This window comes from Anas acuta, chromosome 1 (genome assembly GCF_963932015.1).
Source record: "Anas acuta chromosome 1, bAnaAcu1.1, whole genome shotgun sequence".
Lineage (NCBI taxonomy): Eukaryota > Metazoa > Chordata > Aves > Anseriformes > Anatidae > Anas > Anas acuta.
In genome coordinates, this window is record NC_088979.1 from 91659771 (window position 1) to 91684609 (window position 24839).

Consider the following 24839-nt stretch of genomic DNA (forward strand, 5'->3'; position numbering starts at 1 on the left):
GTTTAAATATTGCTGTATTGTCTCTGGAAGGGCTGATTTCACAAGTGAGATCACAGTCTCTCAGTAGGGGAGCTATGTTTTTTAATTTAGCATGTTTAAAGCATAGATAAAAATGAAAGGGGAATAAACAAAACAACAACTACCACTTTGTTTTGATCAAGATAAACCAGATAAAAAGATCTACCTCAACAGGAATTAGAATCTTGAGGACATAAAGAGTGGATTTCTATCATGGAAAAGACCATAGATTTGTTTTTGTTTTCTTTTCAAGCTAAATTAATCTCTAAAGTCAGCAGTTCTAACAAAAGATTCCCTTCTTCAAAAACTTACTTCATGTGACTCCAAATTTTTATTTCAGTAAACACCATTTTGGACCTCTTTTTTTTGTAGAAAAACAGAGTGCATTTGAAGTGATAATTTTTTCACTCAGAAAAGTTTTTCTCCAGAAATAACTCCAAACAGCAATCCACTAAAATCTGAATCAATTTAAAAAATACATTTCACCAGCTCACTTTTCTTTCTAGACACAGCTGTTCAACAAATGTTGCTTGAACAGCACTCATGGCATCTAGATGGAGAGTTATGAGGAAATATGTCTCGTCTTTATGTTACAATCAGGACAGTTTAATTGTTAGAAAGCTTTAGCTACAGTAAGTATGTCGTCTTCATCAGGAGACAGAAGTTGAGGTATCCTACCCTTCTGTTTTATGTGGTCACTAAAACAACATAAAAGTGGCCAAATGCAATTAGTAGAGATAGATCTTGTGCAATACATTAATGCCTAAGCATAAACAGTTCTTTCTTTCCCCAATGCACTCCGAAGCTATAGCCTAACTTTTGAAAAATATATCAATGTATGGCTATTAAATGCAGTGATAACCTCTTGCAGAGTAAATCTGCTTTCCAATGATCATTTTCTCCTTTTGTGCCAATATCGAAGAGTGAGAGTAGAGTACACTACTCTTCAAGGAGAGGACTCTTTTTAAAATAATATTCACCAATAATATTCTCCACCTCCACTGCTAAATTTCACTGACCTGCAATTAAAAGATATTTTAAAATAATATTTTATTTTGCTCCTTCTGTTCATGATCTATTAGTCCTGTACTACATTCTGAGATCAAAATGCAATCTAAGCAGAAATGTTTACCACAGTCCTTTCCACCTCAGTGAAAGATGTCTGTCTCTCTCTTTTATTTTCCAGCCATTGCCATTTCAGCAGAGTGCCTTTATGGGATAATCAAAAGAAAACATCCCGGAAATTTCAGTCATAACTTTGGGGTTTTTTTACCCTCTGTCTCAAACAAGGGCCAGATGCACACTCTGAGACTGAGTCATAGTGAGGGATTTTTTGGTTATTTAATTACAGTTTTTAATTAGTGTGAGAAAGCTTAACTGATCCTAAATAGTGGTAGCAGTTGACAAATTACAAAAGCACGCCATGCCCACAGAAAAGCTAATGCTGCAAGGAAGGCACCAGCAATCAACACTCATTTGTAATCAGTTACATTTCAAAGAAATAGTTTTTCCAAGTATCTTTGTGCATGTGGGATTAGTATCGTCTTTGAAGTTTAAATCATTTTTAAGATCCTGCTAGAGGCAAATTAGATAAGAAGGTGGCTGTGCAATTAAATTAACACTTTGGAAAGCTCACACAGTTGTAAGATCCAACCACTTATCCTGATAAAATGGTGCCAACACTTTAAAGAGGTGTACCGTCTTATTTTTTACCTATAAATTTTGTTGCTGACAGATTTGATAGGTGCGTGATTCAGTGCTTAGCACTGGTAATGTGATTCATCCCAGTTTCTGAATAGTTGTCCAAGATGAACGTTCTGGTGAAGACTCCAGCAGTATAAATCGACTTCTACAGGACTTGGCCACGCTTGCTGTGCTCAGTCTTGATGCTGTTTTCCAACTCAGCCCCCAGAAACAAGGACCAGGGACATCTGCTTGAGGTAGTGCCAGACCCATCAAGTCCTACACATGGTCACAAGCTTAGTTTCTGTACTGCGTTTCACACCCACTGGCCAGGGCCTTGGAACAGCTGTGCCTGGTGCCTGGCTTCCCTGGGCAGGGGGCCTGTGCCACAGCTGAGGACAGGCACAGCTCAAAGACAGATGCTCCAGCAACAGCCTCTCCCACGGTACACGGTTTCCCTCTGCCATCTTCATTGCGTTGTCTGGCACACTCATTGCATGCCTTCATCATTTGATTAAATGCCTGCCCCCATCAGTGAGCCCAGTGCGTGATTCCTGCACATCACGGCTTTGCTAACTCAAGAGGTCTGTTGTGGTGGACTGCCAGATCCTGTCTCTGCATCTCCTTTTAGATTATGTGGGTTTGGACTGTCAATCACTTGCTGACAAAGAATCAATTCTCTCCACAGAGCCAAGTGGTTTTGTAAAATGCTTTCTGAATCATATCAACCAGATGCCTTTTACAACACTGCATTTGTGACCAAGACTTGACAAAAGTAAAGGAGTTTCAAAATAAAGTATGTCTTAATCGTTAAACTTCTTGAAAAGTCAGCTAACTGGATGGAGCAATGGTAGGCAACTGAAAAGGGGGTGTTGTTTGGAACTGTGTATATAAATCTTTGTCTCAGTGAAAAACTCCAGCAAAAGTATTCTCAATTTTTTAAGAAAAAAAAAAAAAAAAAAATCTTATCTGTATTTGCAAGGGGACAGAGCTAAAGTTTTGATGCCTTTCATGCAGTTTTTGGGAGCTGAGCCCCCATAGTTTGATCAGCAAGCATTCAAAGTGATTCACTCCAAGAGAAGTTAGACACCCGTGTTCTTTTAGGAATCTTATTATTCACTTCTTAAATGTTTACCTGTTCGGATGCCTGATATTTTTATGTCATATACTTTTTATAAGCTTTTGTAAGCTAGTGGACAAGAAAGGATCAGATCCAAACTGTTAGCCTCCTGCCTTGTAGGCTGGATCCTTGTAAAGGGTGTCTGAAGCCTGGAATCAAGTTTACCTTAGCATTGAAATCTCCTGAAAATGAAAGCATGAAACAAATGTTCCCTGAGAGCTTAAAGACGGAACTCAACCTGACTGCAAGGACACAGGGTTATTACAAAGACTCTCACAGAATTCAGATTTTCTGTCTGGAACCTGTATCTAACAAGGTGAACAGAAGTGTTACAAAACCCCACAGAGCCACCTGTACAGTTAAGTTTGAGGTCTGTGAGACAACCAATGTGAATCGCTTCTCTCCATCATTACATTCAACACACTCTGTAAGAGGAATTGATGAGACCTTTGAGGAGTACTTCAAGGTTTACTTTGCTGCAGTATCTGTTGCAGAGGACTGCATTTTCCAGCATATTGTGCTGCTTTAAAATGAATTCCAACCAGGTAAAAAGGTCTAACCTTTGTGGTGTTACAATTTTAATAAATATTTTTATTGTTGGGTACAAGTTTCCCTAATACTCTACACAACCAAAGAGAAAATGGAGTAGCTGCAAGCAATGTTAGCTAACAGCTAACAAAAGAATCAAGAAATTCACCTACTAGGCATCACTCACTCATCAGGTTGGCTTTCATTCACCTAAGACACCCACTAGTGATTAACAGTACATCACTTGCCCCTAAAAAGAAAAAGTATACTTTTGAGAAACCATCTGTATTGTGTCTGGTAGGATGCTTGTGGTGGAGGGAGGAGTAGGTTCTGCAGCTCATTCCAAGAAAAACAATGTCTTTGCTTATAGAAAAGAAAAAAAAAAATTCAGAAAAGCAGAGAGAGAGGAACAGAGGACAAATGCAATGACACTGCAGCAGCAGCAGCAGCACAGCTCCCTGGAAGCTGGACAAGGTTAGAGGAGCATCTCTGGTTTAGCAAGCCAATGCTGCAAAGTGCTAAGCTCCCCTGCTGGAGTTAATGGGCACCCAAAATCCTGAAGGAGGACAAATATTTCTAAACTAAAAACTCTTTTACTCAGCTCTTTCTTTTTGCTGAGGCAAAAAAATGACTTAGTTCATAATCAGTGAAAAGCTGATCCAACAGCTTATGCAAGTGAGGTTCTTGCCAAAAGAAGGAGTGCTGGAACAAATGAATAACTTAAGGAAAAATGGGAAAACAGTGGTAACATCTAAAATGATTTAACAAGGTGTCTAATCCCATAAAAATATAACATTATTTACTAGACTAGAGAACTGAAACGTGTGTTTACATTTGGAAATAAAAAGTGAAACCTAAATGTCACTTTGTCAATTATAAAGCAGTTATGTTTATTTCGAAGCAAATAAAAAAGGAAGGAGGGAAGGAGAGAAGGAGGGAAGTAGGGAAGCAGGAAGGGAGGGAGGGAGGGAGGGAGGGAAGGAGGGAGGGAGGGAGGGAGGGAGGGAGTCGAGGAAGGAAGGAAGGAAGGAAGGAAGGAAGGAAGGAAGGAAGGAAGGAAGGAAGGAAGGAAGGAAGGAAGGAAGGAAGGAAGGAAGGAAGGAAGGAAGGAAGGAAGGAAGGAAGGAAGGAAGGAAGGAAGGAAAGGAAGGAAGGAAGGAAGGAAGGAAGGAAGGAAGGAAGGAAGGAAGGAAGGAAGGAAGGAAGGAAGGAAGGAAGGAAGGAAGGAAGGAAGGAAGGAAGGAAGGAAGGAAGGAAGGAAGGAAGGAAGGAAGAGAGGGAGGGAGAGAGGGAGGGAGGAAGACAGGCTGGTTATGTTGATATGGCACAACACAGTATATCAAGATGACTAGACTAGCCCAAAATTTGTTTTTTAGGCCCTTGTGACAATGCACACACCTCACAAAATCTGTGTTTGCAGTCCCTGTGGGAGTATAGACCAGGAAGACAACACCATTTTGTCTGTGTAGGCTTTCACCTTGCTGGACATCCTCTCATCTTCAACTTCAATATAATTTCCTAAGGGCTGCTAGCATAGACCTAAAAATAGAGACTCACTAAGTGAACCGGCTGCTTCATAAAAACATAGACATCTCAGACAACACAACAGACGAGGACTGATTTGGCAGATCACTTTGCAGATCCCTTTGGCAATGAAGCTTCCTGGCCAGGGACTCCATCCCCTGGGAAAACTGACCAGGGTAAGATGTGCCAGTCACGCTGCGCTGAGATCTGCTGGAAGTTGTTTGGGAGCAAAAGATGAGTTTGACAAAGAAAAGACTGCAGAAACTAAGCTGCTTTAGACAAGTACCAATACAGAGAGTAGAAAAAGAGGTGGAAAAAAATGAAACGTATATTTTGGCATGCATATTCATATTTTTAATAAATTTTTGATAATATTTGTGTGAAAGGCAGACATCATTTTTTGATACACTCCATGACTCATAGAGTTTTCAAAACACTCAGAAAGTTGCCCTTTTATGTACTTTCTCCATTTAGGTCTGAGAATCACAGAACAGTTTGGATTGGAAGGGACCTTAAAGACCACCTAGTTCCATCCCTCCTGCCACATGCAGGGACACCTTCCACTGAGCCAGGTTGCCCAAAGCCCCATCCAACCTGGCCTTGAACACTTCCAGGGATGGGGCATCAACAGTCTCTCTGGGCAACCTGTGCCAGTGCCTCACCACCCTCACAGTGAAGAATGTCTTCCTTACATCTAACCTATACCTACTCCTTTTTAATTTAAAACAGTTAGCCCTTGTCTTAACACTACACACCCTAAAGAGTCTCTCCCTGTCTTTCTTGCAGACTGCTTATATGTCTTGCCTATATGTTTCCCAAAACCTCCTCTTTCCCTGGTATGCCTCCACCTGTCTCAGCCCTAAGAACTGAAGTCACAAGATACCTTGGTTAGAGGCTGGAGAAGGACCAAACATTATGGTAGGACTCAAGGCTCATTAGAACAACATTCTTCCCCTCCTGCCAATCCAGAGGTCCCATGAAAACCACCATCAGATGTAGGAAATTGCACATACATGTACGACCTTCCTGTGCAGTAGTTCTACTTCCTTTTCCGGGCAAGTAAACAGCTAGCATCCAGCAGCCAAAGTTTGGTAATATCCAACTTGGGGATATCTGGAAAACAGAGAAAAGGGATTTAGATAAACTTGATTTTTACAGTAAGCAAAGATATCCTTACAGCTATATGTACAGAACCTACCTTACTCCTCTGGCCAAGAGCCACCTTGTCTGCTGTTTCCAAAGCATAAAAATGTATTTCATTTGAAAGTAATGTAGAAATACTGCTCAGGCATATCTCCAGCTTCTCCCTTTTTTCACTTTTCAGAGTTAACATCGTGCATAACTGGCAATACCAGTTTTATCTGTGGAGGTGGCAGCTGGGGAGATTACTGGGAAAAATAAAAAGAGCACTGGAAAAATGGCCTGAGGAGCCAACAACATTGACAGTCACAGAAAGGTAGGCAGGTCATGTTTTTAGGAGGAAGGTCAGAAGAGCGGGTTTTGGTGAACTGTGGAAAAAGCCGCACACTTAGCAGCTGAGGACACATTGTATTACAGGGGGTAATCAATAACAGCATGCGAGATGTGTTTCTCATCCAAGTCATGTTTCGCTTTGTGCACTTTCCTTCTGTTTGCAGCAGTATGCAGACTGCTACAGGCTACTTGAGTGTTTTCTTGTATCTTCCCATTTCCACAAGATCATTTCAGCAGAGGCATTTCCACTCTCAGCAAAACCAAGCTGTTCCTATTTGTATCAGGCAAACCAGATGGAGAAAACAAATCATTAATTTATGACTTAGAAGATACATTTTTATGACAGGACTTTGTAGCACACCACACTTCTTTTTCAGTTCAATTTTTCTTGACATTTACAAGCAGCTAGGAAAATAAAATTAGAAATGGGAGATTCCTTGCAGCAGTGGCGGCTACGTAATTCCTCTCCGGATGCAATTTCAGACCCTGCCCTGCCAGCAGCGGCTCCAGGTAAGGCTGCCTCTGCTCCCTGAGCAGCTCACCTCTGCTCCCAGCCAAAAAAATCCACCTCCTCAGGTCTGCTGGGATAACTGTGTGTATAATTTCTTCCTATCCTGCTCAGTCAACATGAAATCCTCTACAGAGGTAGCCTGCCTCCTATAACTGGACCGTGAAATGAGCTGGGTTGCCTCCACTGGTGGCTGTAAGGGAGCAGGGCACTGCTGGGGAAAGCAGGCTGAGGGTGAAGGGCATTTGGGTGTTTGGGGACAGCAGCACTTTTGCTCATCTGGGCAGCAGCAACAGCAGCACATGCCTGGGCACAGCAGGGATCAGCCTGGCACAGAAGCCACCTATCGTCTGCAGTTCAGGATCACACCTGCCCGCGATGCTGGTGTCAGCTCAGCATGAACAAGCCTGGCTGTCCCTTGCCTTTGGAAATGCTTGGGAAGGCAGCCAGGTACCTTCCTGTGCCTTGGCTGAACTCTGATCATTGCACAGATCCAGCCCCGGCGACCAGCCCACAAGCATCACGCTGTCTTGCTATCAGGGGCACTGACGGTGACTGCCACGTGCCCACAGCTGCAGCCCCACAGTGGCAGGATCACTCCCTTACCAACAACCCAGATGTGCCCCTCGTACACTTAGGAGATTTTCTGACAGCTCATGGAGGAGAGGTCTGACCAGAAATATTGCTTGCAATGCTTTAGTGAGACAGAGAGCTTCACAACCTCCACTGCTAAATAATAATTAGAAAAAAAAAAAAAAAAAAGAAAAAAATGCATTCCCTCTTTCTGCTCCCACAATGCCTCTAATAGGTTCCCAGAGCAGATGACCTGTGCATCTCCAAGTGCTTTGGATAGCCCTTCTAGTTCCTGTATGAATCCTTGTGCTTCGCAGTCATTAATCACCCAATTCATTGACAGTGCTGACATGGAGGAGAGGTTTAGAAAGTAAGCATGCCTTGGAAATTGTGCCTGATTGTTGGTTTTGTTTGTGAAACTGCTCAGATTGTGGGAACAGTGACAGGCTCTGAGAGGACAATTTAATGTTTTTAAGTCAGATGAAGTGGCTGCTGCTTTTAGTTAATTGCCAACTCTGTTTTTCAGTACTAAACAGAAAACAAATTCTATTCTGTTCCCCATAACGAGCCAATTCCAATTAGGGTAAGTACCAGGGGATAATTGTAGACTACCTATGGTTAATTAGGGCTCCACTGTGTGTTTATAACACTCCAGGGATGTAAATATTTTATGATAACCACAGCTTCATACATTGTTACCACTTAATTTAATATATTACATCATTTTTACTGTGAGGGGGGAAAGAAAAGAGGCAAGCCTTGAAACACAACCTCAAAAGCTGCAACCAGATCTCCCCGGTAGCAAACCACCCTGCCTGATAATGGTGTTATGCTGACAAACTCCCTTTTTTAGGTCATCTTCTGTTCATTTATCCAGAAAAACGTGTGCGCCATTATTAAGGCTGGCTTTGAACTCATGAGCTTTATGGAGAGCAGAAAAGCAAAGGAAGCAGGAACTGGTGCTGGCCTGATCCCACAGTGCTGCCCAGCCTGCCCGAGGCCAAGTGCAGATGGGGTGGTGGGCACCTGAGGGCTCCCCCAGAAAAAAAAAAACAAAAAACAACAAAAAAAACCCACTGTGAGATACAAGTAATGCTATCGGGATGAAACAACGAAAGAATGATAAATATATGCAAGTTTTACATGGTATGAAATGTTTCTGGCTGGTGTTGGAAATGCAAGAGATTTTCATTTACTAATTATTACACCAAAAATGTGACATCATGAGAGGGGAGAGAGAAAAAGACAGAGTTTGGATTCTGGAGAAATTCACAGGAAATTCCACCTGCAAACAGGAGAGACACCTTGAATACAAAACCCACAGAAACCCCTCAGTTTGTTAACTAGCCACTCAGAAGACTGTCCTGTCTGCAGAAATCGGCATCTAATGAAACAAAGAGGGTTCCCCAGGGCACGTCATTGTGCAGGGTATAAGCAAGCAGTTCAGTTTGCCAGTTGTGCCATATAACTCTGAACCTGTTAAAGGCTTTCCTTCATTTGTAGAAGTTCAGAGTCCCCATCCCAGGCAACAGGTAACATTTTAGAAATTGGTTCTTTTTTTTTCACTCTACAAGAAAATACCCATGTCTAGTATGATTGTGGTGTGAGTGTTCAATGTAATTTCCAACTTTATCAGTACTTTATGATAATTTCATTCATTTATAAAGTAAAAGTTTAGTTAAAATCTTGTTATATAAACCTTTTTACAAAGCAAGCCCTAACCACAGTAACTGAATTAATAATTCTCATTGCCATTTTCCTTCAAGATCACCTCCCACTCAAGACACAGCTGCGACAGCTGCTGATTTTGTTCTCCACTTAAATTCTTCTGTTCTCTAAATAGTGCTACAACTAATTTGGAAATGTCCTGCTAGAATACCTCTGGTATTCTTCAGATGGGAAAATGAGGTTTGCAGTACTAGTGGTGAAAGCTTCTTTGTATGTTGTGCCAATACTGAAGGGCATTTCTGCTGCTGATCTTCATTGACTTCAAGCCAGGACAATAAATCAGACTCATATTGTTATTAAATCCCTGAGTATAACTCAGCAGTTAGATGCAATGATGAGAATTATAGATACGCTTGAGAATGATAACATTTTATTCATGTTATGCAACTAACCCATCAATGTCCAAACTGAGGAACTAAATGTGCTTTATCTGCCCAGTTTTCCTACTTTTGTGGAAAGGGGTGGGAGTGCTGGAAGCAGTTTGCATCTCCTCTGGAGATGGCCATGATGTGCTTCTTGCCCCATAAGTATGGAAGCAACTCCAGGCCCCCTATTTAGACATAGCCTTGAGTGTATCGGGCACGAATTATTGTTGGTGATAAAAGCACAAGCCTGTGTAAATTTCCCAGCTTCGGCTCTTATCTCTCACAATGGATTATTTCAGAATAATTTCACAATCCCTAAATATAGTATAATTACACTTATAATTTCAGTGGTTATAAAGAAATCTGCAGAAACACAGCATCTCTTTGAGTTATACCATACCTTCAGCCTGAGTCTGCAGGCAGCCTGAAACAGCACTATTTTCATCTTTGTGGTACCCAGTTCATCTTAGAAACGCCAAATGGTGATAATTTAAATGAAAGTTTTTTTTGTTACCTTTTTTCTTACTGACTTTAGCAGAGTTTGAGCTGCTTTTTGTTTGTTTGTTTTGTTTTTCAATTAAAAAAAAAATCTATATCAAAAGTCTTAGATGTTCTCCAGCTAGCTGCCAAAAACTACAGCCCATTTTAGGCATTTTAACTGAGTTAGGACTATCATCAACTGAATTTAAGAGACACAAAAAATTGAAGTTGTGGAACAATATTAAAAAAAAGAAAATAAAATCATGTACTGTATTATATTTTAAAATGACTGTATTTATGCAGTATTCAAACCATGGCAGACTATCCACTGTGCAAGTTGTATTATTCCTCTGTTTTGTATTTATTTTTTTTTTTAAATCCCATATTTAAAAAAAATGCAGTTAATGTTCCTGCTAGGTTTCTATTGGTCCTAATCCAGGCATCTCACAGGTAGTTATAATCTCATTTGCTTTCAGGACTTGAATGAAGGCCAGCTGAGATTCTGGCGTCCTTACCTACTTGCATATGGGAAGGAGGCAAGGACATCGTCGTATTTTCACAGAATCACAGAATCACAGAATTTCTAGGTTGGAAGAGACCTCAAGATCATCGAGTCCAACCTCTGACCTAACACTAACAGTCCGCACTAAACCATATCCCTAAGCTCTACATCTAAACGTCTTTTAAAGACTTCCAGGGATGGTGACTCCACCACTTTCCTGGGCAGCCTGTTCCAGTTAAGAAGGTTTTCTAAAGGTTGGCAAGAAAGGAGTTAACCAGGGTTTGATGGCTATCCTTTGTGGAAAGGGCATACTGCAGGAGAGGGATGCTGCAGAAAGGCAGAGGTCAGGCAGCAGGAATCAGGGCAGAGGCACCTCAGAAACCACAGAGCCACAGAGAGCTGCTCCGTGTTCTTGCTGATCATATATTTTTGTTGCCTTGTGGGTTCAAGCCCTGTAAAAAATGTGGGTCTAAACTTCAGCTTCAGAAGGTATTTCATTAAATTGGTGTTTCTTGGCTGCAAACTGTAGCAACTGAGCAAACTGTTTTATTTTCATTGCCGAAGAAAATGAACAGATGCACTGAACACTTACAGCTGCATCTTGAACAAGATTAACTAGTTACCTGACTGTCATGTTCTTCATTTCCACTCCTCATGACAACCTCAACATCAGTTGTTTGTCAAAAGTAAGGCTTATTTAAGTATGCAAATGAGAAGAGATTTATTTTGAAGCTAAAACTAATAATTCTTCCAAGAAAGCTGGAAGCTCATAGAGTAAAGATAAATCCACCTGATCTAATCACTTTCCCCTTTCTTGAACTCATCCTACTCTTTAATAGCTTAAATCACCTCTGAAGGGGAAAAATAATCAATCCACAGGCATCTTCAGAGCAAAGCAGAATTATTTTTAGATTGCACTTTGTGGCTAAAGCTGTAACATATTGTTCTGCTCTGAGAAAGCACTCCATAAACATGGCATCATACAGGTCTGTTGCAGCAGATTTATCGGCAGTTCATTTCTGGGAAACAGCAGCAGTAATCACAATGAATTAAACTTTTGAAGGATATGCTTCCTTTGAAAATTATTTTATGGTTATACCAATGATAAAGGCCAGTAAACAGCTGAGAAGTTACACTCTCAGGAGGGTAACTGCTGTACACAGTCCTCTTAAAAATCAGAAGGAGATGGATAATAGAATAAATGACATATGGATACACTTTCAAAGGACTTTTAAAAGTACTGAAAAAAAAAAATCTCACGCACAAAATGTTTATATATAGTAAAGAAATGCTACAAGAGAGATTTTGGAAGCAGTCAGCTGTCATTACTGAGAAGCTCTCAGATCTCATTCCTGGGCAAATCCCTCTATAAAAAAATGGGTCACAGGTAAGCAGACCGCATTGACTTGGGACATATAAAAGAGAAAGGAAGATGGAGAATTCAAAAATATGAGCCTGATCCTGGTTTATATTTTCTCTCTGTGCTCAGAACAGTACTAGAATATAAACACAGGGGGCAATATGGCTTTAAGGTAGTTTCTACTTCTTTTTAAAGATAACTTTGAAAAGGATAGAAAACAACAGACATGGAAAAAAACAGAAACTCAGCAAAACGTGAGCCCCATATTCTGTGCTCTCCTAGTCCATGTAACGCCAAGTGGGCAGCTGTCCCATGCACTGACAATTCACTCTTCCCCAAAAAACACCCTGGTCAGGAGGCAGCTCCTTTGGACATGCCCAGGAGCAAACTGTTCTTCACAAGTTTCTGTTTCATGCCAGACACTCTTAGCACTATTTCCAGCCTTCTCTGACAAGCCATGCTACGGAAGCACTAAACCTCTCCCAATCTGTTCTCTTAAGGGGAGACAACTCTGTAAAATATGCCTTTCTCCCACAGAAAAAGCTGCATAATAACAGTATCCATAAGGTATTGAGCCTAGCAGGGCAAGGCAATTATAGATAAAGTTGAAAATACAGCCTGTAGTGGACTTGATTCACAAGCTGTGTTTATTGGCTCATTTTAATTAAAATGAGAGATAGCTGATGAATTACAGAATCTCTATACGTCCTACTGCCTGCATGGCTTAACTTGCCAAATACTTGTAGCTGTTGGGCTATTGTTTGCAAAAGAGCGGGTGTGGGTGAGTTTTATCCTCCTTCATGCTGAATGAAACGTTCCCTTTGCTCTCCCCTGCAATCCATAATGCGCTCTCACTAAATCATCAGAAGGAATGAATACATTTGTCTTCTCAGGATCTTCCTTCCTGTCCATGAGTCTTTATAAGCTTTCCAAATGCATTTCAGAGCAGATGCCAGCACGGACCTCTAGAAGCATCACTTCATTATTTCTCAATTACAAAAGCCATATTTCTGAAATTGCTTGGTTAACTTGATTATAGACATGATTTTTAAAGGATTTTTAATTATATCTCTTGATGTCTTATGTGTCTTTCCTTTTAATAGGAAACAAGTTTATAAAATTAATTTCACAACAGGCTACAACAGCAGTTATATTTCTCAAAAGACCAAAAAGAATGGGATGTTTTTGCCTATACAGTAACACAGCTCCAACAGAGAAATGTGCATCAGTAGCTCAAACTACAGCCATGGTAGGCATTGCAATCATCCTTTTATTTCAGGAGAGACTAAAACTTCAATTGACTTTAAAAAAAATGTATTTGGTTCCTTTGTATTTCAATGACTGGTCCATACAGTCCAAAGAAAGAAGAGGAGTTGGGTATACGAATGTCAGAGTAACTCAAATCAAGAATTATATTAACGTAGTCTAAACAACTACCTGGAGAAGGAAGTTTTTTCTAAGGCAAAGATTCAAGATGTAATTTGCATGATCACACTAAGAAGCTACAGTAAGCTTTATAATGAACACCTTCACTTAGATCTTAGAAAAAGAGAAAATGAAATTAAATGCCTCTTCTTTCATATAGTTGATTGTTCATAAATCAGTAATAACTGCCTTAAATATTAAAGATGAAGTGACTTCAAATCTGTTGTACCTGAAGCAAGGTAAGAATTTTGTTGGTTATTTGCCCCTACTGCTCTTTTCCTTAGCTAAAGATCCCATTTTGCTAGTCATATTAGAACATGTAACTGTGAAGCAAAGCCGTGGACCTACCTGATAAAAAAATGTGTTGCTCAGCACTTAGCTAGAGGCATTGCACCTTCAAAGGAAAATTTTTCCAGGAATTTAAGTCTTGGACCTAGAATTGGACAGCTGAATCTTTTCATCATGAGTTCACTTGTATATCATGGCAATTTCATAGTCTTGTGCCATTTTCTTTTCTGAAGGAAGTCCTTCTGTCTTTTCATATTATTTCATATGTCATTGAGATCATAGTTCCATTACACAACAACCCATAACTCAGTCAATCATCTGAATATTTGTGTTAATTGCTTATAACAATGCAATTCTGGACACCATAATCTATACAAATAATGATTTGGAAAATCCACCTTGTGTCTAGATGAAAATGAGGGATTGTGGAAAATTGTTGTGTGAATGTATATTTGTTTTTGCTGTCTGTAAATGTTAGGGATTTTTTTTAGATGTGGAAACAGTCTATGACAACAGTCTAAGTGAAGCCAGCTAAACCAGTTTTCTCCTTCTAGAAAGAATGTAGTCTAGAAAAGAGGAAGAAAATCAGCACCCAAAGAAAAAGGCCATTGGAAAGGGAGCTTCACAAAGCTATATTAAAATGTTGTGCACTGCACATATTCTACGGGATTGGAGTCTGTATATTCTAAAAACCTATTAGAATATCAAGGACTCTCTTATTCATTTTACATCTTCTGCTGTGACCAGACAATACTTTCTTTGTAACACTGATACTTTTTGCTCCCTATGCACAGATATTTATCTGCTTATCTTTATAGACCATTTGCAACTATATATGAGCAATGTAATTCATATCATTTCTAATTGCTTGCCCACAGAAAACAAGATAATAAAATAAAATAAAATAAAATAAAATAAAATAAAATAAAATAAAATAAAATAAAATAAAATAAAATAAAATAAAATAAAATAAAATAAAATAATAAAATAAAAAAGCAGGAAATCCTGTTTCCGTTAAAGTTAATAAGTACATCACTACCATTTCCAGCAAAGACAAAATTTCCCCATAAAAAGTGCACATTAATGAACTTAATTAGATTACTTGTCAGAGTCACACAACAGTATCAGTGCCTTTACCCATAGTTTTAAGGGGAAGAAAGACCTTCTCCCACTCATTTTTAAATTTGCTTTGGGGAAAACTCTCTATGATGCCATTATGGAAGTTTTAGGTATTTTCTAAGAAGCTGGTTTACTTTATAAAGTACACAAATCAGTGAAGAAGCCAAATAAGATTTATTAGAAAATCTTATTTCTTTTGCATTTCATCAATAATCTGATGTCATATATACATATATGTATATATCCCATCATTACTATAAAAATATTTCAACACTATCAATTTGCTACAAATCCCCTGTTGTAGTGATGTGTTTACTGCCAACAAACCCAGCTGATCAATCAGTTAATAGCTGACAAATTTGGGTTTCATCAAATGAGGAGCAGAAAGCAAATTGTGGGATTAGCTTTAAATGATTCCTGTGGTGTTCCCTTATATCTGAGTTTTTGCCAAGTGTGTATGCAAGCTGCTGAGGCCAAGTCACTTGAATCAAATTCATCCTCTGCCTCTCTCTGAGCATTCTTACAAGAACAATCACAGACCTCTGCTCCCACGTGGAATGAATCAGGAAAACTCCCTGATCTCAGCAGTGGGAGACATGAGATTCATGGAAAGGAATGAGCTGAGCAACCCAAGCTCTCATGTAATGCCTTGATGTGTCAGTAATAAGCAGGACAGTCTAGCCAAAGGTGACATGGTGTGGACTTTGATTATGTCCTATTTCACCTTTTCTGTAGCTCCTATCTCCTCCCCTGTGAAATAGCAAGCTAACTTAGATGACACAACTGGACTAGAGGCAATTTGATCTTATCTAAAGCTGTGTAGCAGAAATCAATGTACCAACAGTGCAGTTTAGGACGTCCCACTGAGCCTTGTCCTCAACTACCAGAGAAAAATTTGAGACTCCAGATTCACAGCACTAACAGGCACCAGTAACAGAAGTGCCTTATGTGCATCTGCAAAAGGGATAAATTGTCTATGAGCACAAAAGCTGGAAGTATTAAAACAGACAAACACATTGTATTACTCTGAAGCCAGGTAATAGCAACTGTACAGGTCTAGTGAAACCACCTTTAAAAATGGGTTTCAGTTGTAGGTGCATTGTTCCAGAGATTAATGGAATTAATGTGATGAAAGAAGGGACACTCAGAGACAGACAGACAAACAGAGGGGAAACAATCAATAAAAATGAAGTTGTGGAGAACACAGAGAGCTGAGGTAAGATATAACCACAAGGATAAGTCAACACTCCAGAAAGGGAATGTAGGTATGCTAAATTTTAAGCACAGAAATATGCTTAAAATGTTAGTACTGTAATGTGAAAATTAACAGTCAGTTTTAAAATGTCTAGTTTCTAGCAGTCAATTTTATTATTATTATGAATTAGTGTCCAAAAACAAAAACAAAAAAATGCTGAATGCATATTTCAAAATTTATTAAGCAAGACATATTTTGGTGACCCTGAAGTAATGTCTGGAGTAGACTTTCAATAACATGCGGGTAAAAGTGATGACCCAAAAGGATCGTTCACTGATATTTTGTCCAGTTCTGCTATATATCCCTGAAGTACCAAAGTATTTTTAAAATACACTGTACTATCCCTTACCTTTTAAAGAAGTCTGACATCATGTGATAAATACCACTGGGAAAAAAATGAATGGGTCAATTAGCCATCCATAGCTCCTTATTATGTGAGCATTTTCAGCTTTTTATGACAACATGAAAGCCGTAAAAATGACAAGGCTCATTTTATCGATATTTATGGATGGATGGTCCATCAAGAGAAAAAACAGTTCCCTGCCATCTGGGATAATATGGCTTACATTTTTGCAAAAGCTACAATGTATACTTTTCAATATTCATACAAATACTGTACATCATCAACAGTAGGGGCTTATTTTGATATCAGTAATGTCTTTATAAATAAAGTGAATATTTTTATATATCATATATGAGTATATATAAATGTATATGTACAGCTGAGTTAAATACTATTACAAATTTTGTTTGATTTCTTCCTGAGACAGAACCTTTTATTGTGTCCAAGACAGAACTCAGCCGTATCAGTCTATTTCTGTGCTTCCTATAACATTTATTTCTTAACAGTTAAATAAATAGATTATTCTTTAATCTGACCAAGCCAATATTTAAACACCACTTCACTGTGGACAGTTGATTTGTTCTCTTTTCTTAATTGTCATTAATTTGTTTAATGGATTAGAGATTGGGGGGAACAGGGAGAGAGTTAGGGAATAGGATTTGTGTGTTGATCCCAACCAAGCTGCACTGCTTCAGGGTTCCTCAGTCACACTAAATTATCCTGAAAACCAGCAAGCAGAAGGTGAGTTGTTTCATCTATATTCTACAGTTGGAGTGACCTTCATGAAAATTAATAGAAGACACAAGTTAAGAAAAGTAGTCAGCTGTTAAAATGCAGAGGGAGAGGGGATGAGTAGGCAAGTGTCCTTCAGACAGACCTCAGTAAAACCCCATGGTGGTTACTGACTCAACCAACAGCAAGAAAAGTAGATTCTTGGCTGGGAGGAGTAGTCCTTTTGCCTCCTTCTGATTTACAGAATCAAAAATCCATCCCAAGAATTCAGCTGAGCAGCTTTTGTTTGTCTCCCAGTTCAATTCAGAATCAATTTATGGTTAATATAACTTTCTCAATTAGACACGTGTATATTTTTACTATGCAAAGGCATTTGGGAGAACAGTTGAAGAGAAGTAGGAAAACTGCCTGAAGAAGTCCCCAGGTTAATATGGAAAAAAAAAATGTAAAACTATAGCAGTATCTGCCTCCCTTAACTGTCTCTCATCTTTTCTGCTAAAGGCATAGCTGAGCAGGTCCCAGGGGTTTAGACAGGTGGAGTTGGATTCTCTGGCTTTCCCGACAGCTGATTATTTTGCACAGTCACTGAAACAGCTGATGCTTTCAAAACCAGCAGGTTGTGTTAAAAAACAGATGGGTATTTTATGCCTCCAGTTTGCCTTCAGTACAGCACAACTCACCATGTTATTTTCCCAACTGGAAATGATCATGGATTATGGTTGGGGGAGGGAGGAGCTGGGAGGTTCTCAACGTGCCATGGATTCAGCAACAAAGAGCAACAAGCAGTTTAATAAAGATAGAAATGACCATGAAATATCAGTTGCACAACTGACATCTCTCAGAGGAACCCTGATAAGGAAAACTGCTTGAAAAGCACTGTGAAATCTTCCAGTGGTAACACAAACTGTTATTACTAGTATAACAGGTTGGATAGCTGACTCACTGGAACGACTCACTGGCAGTGCAATTTTTTGTGCCTGATGGCAGCCCTGGGACACCTCAGAAGACCCTTTGCCTTGGCAGGAAGCTGAGGAGGAAGTGGTGTATGGGTCTTGCTGTCCCACCAGGGCACTTTGCTCCCTGCTGGAACAAGGCTGGAGGCTCACAGACAGCTTCTGCCGCACTTCTACTGCAACCACTGCATGCCTGGAGGGCTGCACTGACGTGCTCGGAGGAGAGGACACCCAGAGCGAGTGCTGTGGGCCTCGCAGGGAAGGTTCACAAATGCCAGGTATACAGTTTGGCCTGAAGGAATTAGATGACAAGGAGATATTTTGGGAGACAATGAAGAACCTTGTGCTGAAAGCTAACTCAGGTCCAACATCAGTTCCCAGGTGGGCAGAGAAGTGAGACCTTCTTTGGCATTCACCAGTATAACCCTTGACAACTGTTAAACAGAGCTGGCCAACATCCTGTCTGAATGCATTAATAAAATACGCCCTGGCATTGCTAACAACTATGTCAGCAAGTTATTGTTCTTTAAATGCCGCAATAACGTTCGTGCGTGAGGAGCATGGTGCTAGGCAGAGGTTTCAGCCTCGGCCAAGCTTATCCTTGCTCTGACTTCCCTGATAAAAGGGGACAGACAGCAGGCATTAATTGTGCCTGGTATGTCCAAGCACTTTGGACGTGAATGCAATTGCTTTCTTTGACTGGAGGAGGAATGTGGTTTATGTAAGAACAAAAAAACGGCATACCCTCTCGCAGACTAATAAGTACATTGTGTGCTGAGACAAAGGCTGCAGGAAGAGGAGGCAGCAGGCATAGCTGCAATCTTCAGTGTCCTTGGCCATGCTTCCAACATGTCCTTGACCATGCTTTACACGCCTGTATAAGCTGAGCACAGCTGACGAAATCTGCAGCTGCAAGGATGAGCACAGCAGGACTACACCAGAGGAGCAGAGCACAGCCCCTGAGGGCACCCAGCTGGGCAGGGTGGAGGAGCCTGCATCCCAGGTCACCGTATGGACCATCTAGGCATGTGGACCACACGTCAGTCTGAGCTCACATTCAGCAGTGTGTAGGATCTGCTCTCAGGCCAGGTCTGCTCCCATCCCCATAAGCAAAGAAAGGTTTAAAGGAAACATCAAAATTCCTCTGCAGAGCTGAGGGAGGAAGGGAGGATAGCACAGTCCCATGGGTGCAATTGGGCATTTCTGTAGTACTCTCATATCTTCTGGTAGACTCCCAAAAGTGACCATCACCTGCATTTTTCTTACATGAGAGCACTAATCCCAACAACCGAATAAGCAGAGGACACCTTACTTTGCATTTTTAGAAGTCAGAACGACATGCCAAGAAAATGAGTATGAATAATTATTTAAGAAAAATTACGGGAAGCTTTGCCAAATGCTACACATCAGGAAGCACTTTAATCCACATGACCAAAAAGCACTGCATTCATCATTGCTTTCATGATAACATCCTTGCTTATGCCTGAACAGCTAAAATACAGTGTTACATCCACAAAAGGATTGGTGACAGTTGTTTTGCACCATATTTCCTACACTGTACCTGACAGACCATTCCTTTGCACAAAGGTGCTTGAGTTGATCCTGACATACATACAAGATGTTAGCAATTCAATATTGCAGACTGAATTCATCCCCCTGTGATTAACAAAATCATTTGAGATTGAAATGGATTTGAGGATGAGGAGTGTAATTCACACTGCATTATAGTCCCTCAAACACAAAGCTTATGTAATTCTTTATAAAGTTTCCTTTAGGCACCCAATGACCATAAGTGCCACCCAGAAACTGTGACTGTCTTTTTCCTCACTTGACCTACAAACTGCCAAAAGAAAAAAAAAAAAAATCCCCAGAAATTACAAGCTAAAATTAAAGCTAAAATAATAGTTGAAAGGAGAGGAAGAGATTGAAAAAAAAAAAAAATCTTTTCAGATTCCATCTCACAAGCAAATGTTTTACCCACATCTAGTGTCTTGTGTGGGGTAAGGTGTATTGAACAAAGTTTGCAGCGTAACTTACTTCTAGGTCACATCTGTACCAACCAAAAGGGCTAACCAAAAGTCATGGTGATCTAAAAAGCAGTGTGCCTCAATGGAGTCATGAAGGCCACTCCCAGAGCAACCAGCCCTGAGGGAGGACTCATGAAAAAGACAACCCAGCAGAAACCTCTCTCCAGGTTTTTTCCCTTCAGGCTTCTCACATGGAGAAGTAAAGAGCAACACAGCAATCATGACAGCTTCTCTGTTTCTACCAGGCCAAGAAAATGGGCCCAGAGGAGTGGATTTACATATGTGGAGGACATTTGGAGGCTCCATATGTCACTACCAGGACCCCAGAGTCTTTAAAGTATGTTTCTGGAAAATGCCATCACCACCATTGCCACCATGGTGATGGCTGTAGAGGGGATTTGGGAAACCTTCCTCAGAGAAGAGGAGCCTTGGGATAGACCTCTGGTGTGTTTGGTGAGACCTGAGAGAAACACCTGCAGCTGTCTGTTTGTTACCCTTATGAAATTTCCTTACCAGCAGAATGAAGGGAAAACAGCTTTAAATTTTTCATTACAGACCTCCCAAGGGGAGCAGAAGATCTCACTGGTACAAAAAGGTAAATGCATGCAACAGTGATATTATTCCTTTTTCAACCCTTACAGTCACAAAGAAACTACAAAAAAATACTTATCCCACTGTGTACTAAATAGCTTTTTATGTAAGGTGTTTTAGCATTAGTGTATGAGGTGCCTGGAAATAGCAACTGGTGCCCAATGAATTAATCAAATTAACCAGACCTGATGTGAGGATGAGACGGAAGCCTTTCCATGTCCCTTCAGTGAGTGTGGTGGTCTCCAGCACCATCCCCAGCTGCAGTTTGTCGGCTTCCCAGTCAGACACAGCAGGGGGGACAAGGAAGGACCGCCAGTGGCGAACGACAGGAAGCAAGCCCAATTCCTGTTGCTTGCCAAAATTCCCAAGTTCAAATAAGGCCTGCACATGTGGGAGCGTTGGGCCAAGACTAGAAAGCCATGCAGAAGGAGAAAGGGGGGCAGCAGGAATTACAACACCCAGGAATGAGGCATCCTATCCCTGAGGGCTGCTGGCAGGAGGAGCTGCCCCTACCCTCCCTGTGCCTGGGAGGCTTTGCTGGGGGCCGGCAGAAATGCCACTTCTCTGCTGGGTCTGTGCTGCTGGGGAGGAAGAGTGTGTGTGTGGTCTTCTGGCTGCTGAAGCGCTCGGTGTTTTATTGCTCCTTCGCTTTCGCACAACTGAATTGCTGCAGCTTTGCTGGCGTCTGGGCCAAGCATGCCTCAGCTTGCACAAAAGGAAATTAACACTGAGGGTTTCAAGCTGAGGCCGTTTCTGTAGTAAGGGGAAACTTGAGCATTTTGACATATTCAGCTTGCCTGTGCTATAAGCTTAACAGTGGGAAAGAAGTCCCTCACATTAACCCATGAGCAGCTAGTATTTATTACAGCTATGGCTTCGTCCACGCAAGGGGGTGAATTTTTGATACTGGCACCAAGGGGCCAGGATTCCCTGAGGGCTTTAGCACATGCCCATTCATTCTCAAGAAACACCATCTTTTCCTAGTGGGGGCAGGCCTCAGCCAGGCTGAAGCATTAATGAATTATAAGTCTGTCAATGAGCCTTGACAGTCACTGCAGCCAGGTTGCTTGCCTTGTGCTGAGCGTTAATCAGCTTTATTTATTTTATTTCTTTATTTTAGGAAGGGCTAATAAAGTTCACCTATGCTAAAACCTGTAGCAGTGAGCTGTCTTCACTAAGCAAATCCATTAAGCGTTCAGATGGGTTTAAGGGTATGAAGCTGTAACACCACTGACAGAATATAACCTGAAGGGCAGGATGCATCTTCATCCTTCAGGTACTGATTATGAATGTTACTGTTCTTAGAGAAACAGCCAGATGCCAGTAAAAAGCCAAAGCACATTATAGTTTTACAGCTAAATTATCAAAATAATCCTAAATATATATATATATATCTCGTAATATTCACCAATAAAATGCCAATAGTTAAAAGTAATAACAAACTAACCATTTTGCCACAATGCCACAGGCATTGAACTTACCCAGTTCAGGGAGATGCATTGGAACAGTGAGGGAAAGGTCACAGAAATATACACAATGTGTTCCTTCAGAAATTTATAGTGGCTGGAAAAGAAGCTGCAATCATACCTCACTATGTAGGATGGAGAGACTCTCCAGCTGCCCCAAAAAGGATAAATAAACTTGTGCTTTCTGTAAACCCTTGAGATCCATCTGAAGTACTAGCATGAGTTCGAGTTCTCTGCGAGGCATCTCTGTGTCTGTCTTGTGGCTCCTGAGGGTTTCAGCTGCAAGTCAGAAGCTCAGACTGGCTCTTCTGGGAAAGCAGATATTTAAGCTACAGAGAGAGAATGAAGAATTGGAGCCTGGATCCTATGACCAGCCCAGTGAGACTGTGAGCTCCTGAACATAAAGGGGCCTAGCTGACAAGTAGCTTAATGACACCATTACAGGTACGGAGCTTGAGTTTTCTTAGGGATCCAGCAGCTTTGTCCAACAGTTACAATCTGCTAAAGAGTCAGCGAGGTCTTTCCAGCCAGGCATGTGTCAAACAAACTCCTAGCAGAGAGGTTTACAGTAAGATCCCCCAAGCATTCAGGCTATGATTGACTATTAGAAGGAAATATTTAATCCTTATGATAAAGTAATTACCAATAGAGATGTCACAGTGGTGGGTTAGGGTCTGCCAGAAGCCACAAGTGTCTTTCTAATACCCACACCTTGCTGCCGATCAGTGCTGACTTTCCTTCAGAAAGAACAAACCAAACCTACTGGCGTAGCTCTGAACTTGACATTTTGCAGGTGACAATAGAAGTGGTTATTCTGGAAGAGACTATGGTTGATATCTTCATTGCAAAACTGGAGATGAGGTTCCCAGAAGCAGAGCAAGGAAGCCTTTCTCTAGCCTCTGTTGGCCAACAGATTGCTATGAGTCTATTTCCATGTCCTTTATCTTCCAATATGGCCAGTAAATGTAGAGCATCAACTACTCCAGTAGCACCCCAAGAGCTGGATGCCAGCCTCTCCTAACTTCATCAGTAGGCTCTTACAGTTTTTCTTCCTCAGTGTAAATGAAGTATTTGGGGTTTACCTGGAAACAGTCATCTTTAATACTTAAGAATACATTTCATACTGACCTTCCCTGAGCTACTGGTTCCTTCTACCACTTCCTAATTCAGATGGAAAATTTCTCACGAGTATCATAATCAGCTCCTAGAGACCTATCTGTCCAGATACAGGTGAGGTATTCATGGCTTATCTTGGGTTGAGGGGCTATCTCAACTATTCTGTGCACTTCCTTGTTACACCATTTGTAAGTCTGATCCTGCTACTAATTACATATTAGTTTTTACCACGTGTCATTAGACAATCTCTACAATTACTTTGGCTTTTCATAAAGATTACACATGATTCATAGATCTTATAGGTGGCAGAGTCTACAGAAGGGCTTTTAGACCAAGCAGCTTCCACTCCATCCCACTGAGGCACAGGACAGCAGAGTGCTACACTGACTGCTTCAGAGATAAGGAAATGATACCCATGAGAGCCACAAGTCTGACGTCTGCAAACACTCATCTTCTGGTTTAATAACTGCCCTACAGTTGCTGAGACTAGTGTGGCCTGAATGACACAAGGCAGAAAATAATTACTTCTCCTCCTGTGTTTAAAAGTTACAAGAGAGCTCAGCTTGTAACATTTTCAGCAGAATCAAATGGCAATCATAAATAGAGGCCTGAGTACACAGACCTAATTAGTGTACAAGGCTGTTTCTCCAAGATTATGAAGTGCAAAAATCAGTCATGCTTCTTGGCTCCAATTCTAAGCTAAACTGCTCCGGCAAATACTGCTTCATTATCCTGAATCTGCTGACATATTTATATTGTTTACAGTGTGATTTTCCATGTCCTTTTTAAGCAAGTTGAGAAGACTGTCACACACAGCTGGATCTGAAAATACATTTATATTTTATATTCAGAATATGAGGGGTCTAAATTCATGAGGTATTTTGTTTGCAGATTACTTTAGGAAGCGTATCTGTGAAACCTAGGCTTCCCAAAGTGAAACTGCCCAGGACTGCTGGGGAGGCACAAGGGATGAGGAGGAGGTCCTGAAGCACACACTGAAACCCAGGGAATCCCTGAGGGCTGTACTGCTCAGGTGCACCTCCACATCCCAAACAGCATAAGCACTCTGCCCCACAGATTTACACAAATGTCAGCACTGGATCCCTTCGGTCACACTTGAACAGAAGGGGTAGCTCATGCCTAGTCACTTTCGTCACCCATCTCCACCATGGTCAGAGACCAAGACCAGTTTCAGGGCAGGCAAAGCCAGTAGGCACCTGCCAGGGCACCAAACCCATCTGCACCCTAATGTTGCCCTGCTCCGGGCTCTGCCCCTCCATAGACGGTACCACAATTTACACAGAGTTGTACCTGTCATGCTGTAAATGTGATGGCAACACACTGGGGTGTGGAAGGAGCAGTGAGTATCAGTCTCAGTATCACTAGCTAGGGCACCAGGTCCCAGACACCAGCTAGGACACCAGCTCCCAGGTACCCAGGCACCCATTTTATGTTGCCACTTCTTCACTTGTCCTCTCATTAACATCTATATTAACATTAACTCTATTTAACATCTGCAACTATGTATGAATGTTCATAAAATGTATTGGTGACCATATATTTCGTGAACTCTATCTAAAACTAAATTTTTGCTTTATTTGGCATTTATTTTTATCATTCTCATTTCCTTTTCTTCACATGAGCGTGTGACTCTAGCACATC

The 24839-nt window shown here is 40.9% G+C and overlaps 1 long non-coding RNA gene across 2 annotated transcripts in view; it reads right to left on the bottom strand.

Moving 5' to 3' along the window:
• Positions 1–4371: 4371 nt before the first annotated feature.
• LOC137859043 (uncharacterized) overlaps positions 4372–24839 on the bottom strand; it is a 46610-nt gene continuing 26142 nt past the window's right edge. Inside the window, exons 2-3 of one of the 2 annotated variants that reach the window (XR_011098130.1) lie at positions 6072–6261; positions 4372–5986 (exon numbers count right to left, since the gene is read on the bottom strand). This is a non-coding gene — a long non-coding RNA (uncharacterized lncRNA). Of the gene's footprint in view, positions 5987–6071; positions 6618–24839 lie in introns of both variants that reach the window. The other variant, XR_011098127.1, reaches the window with a different exon arrangement.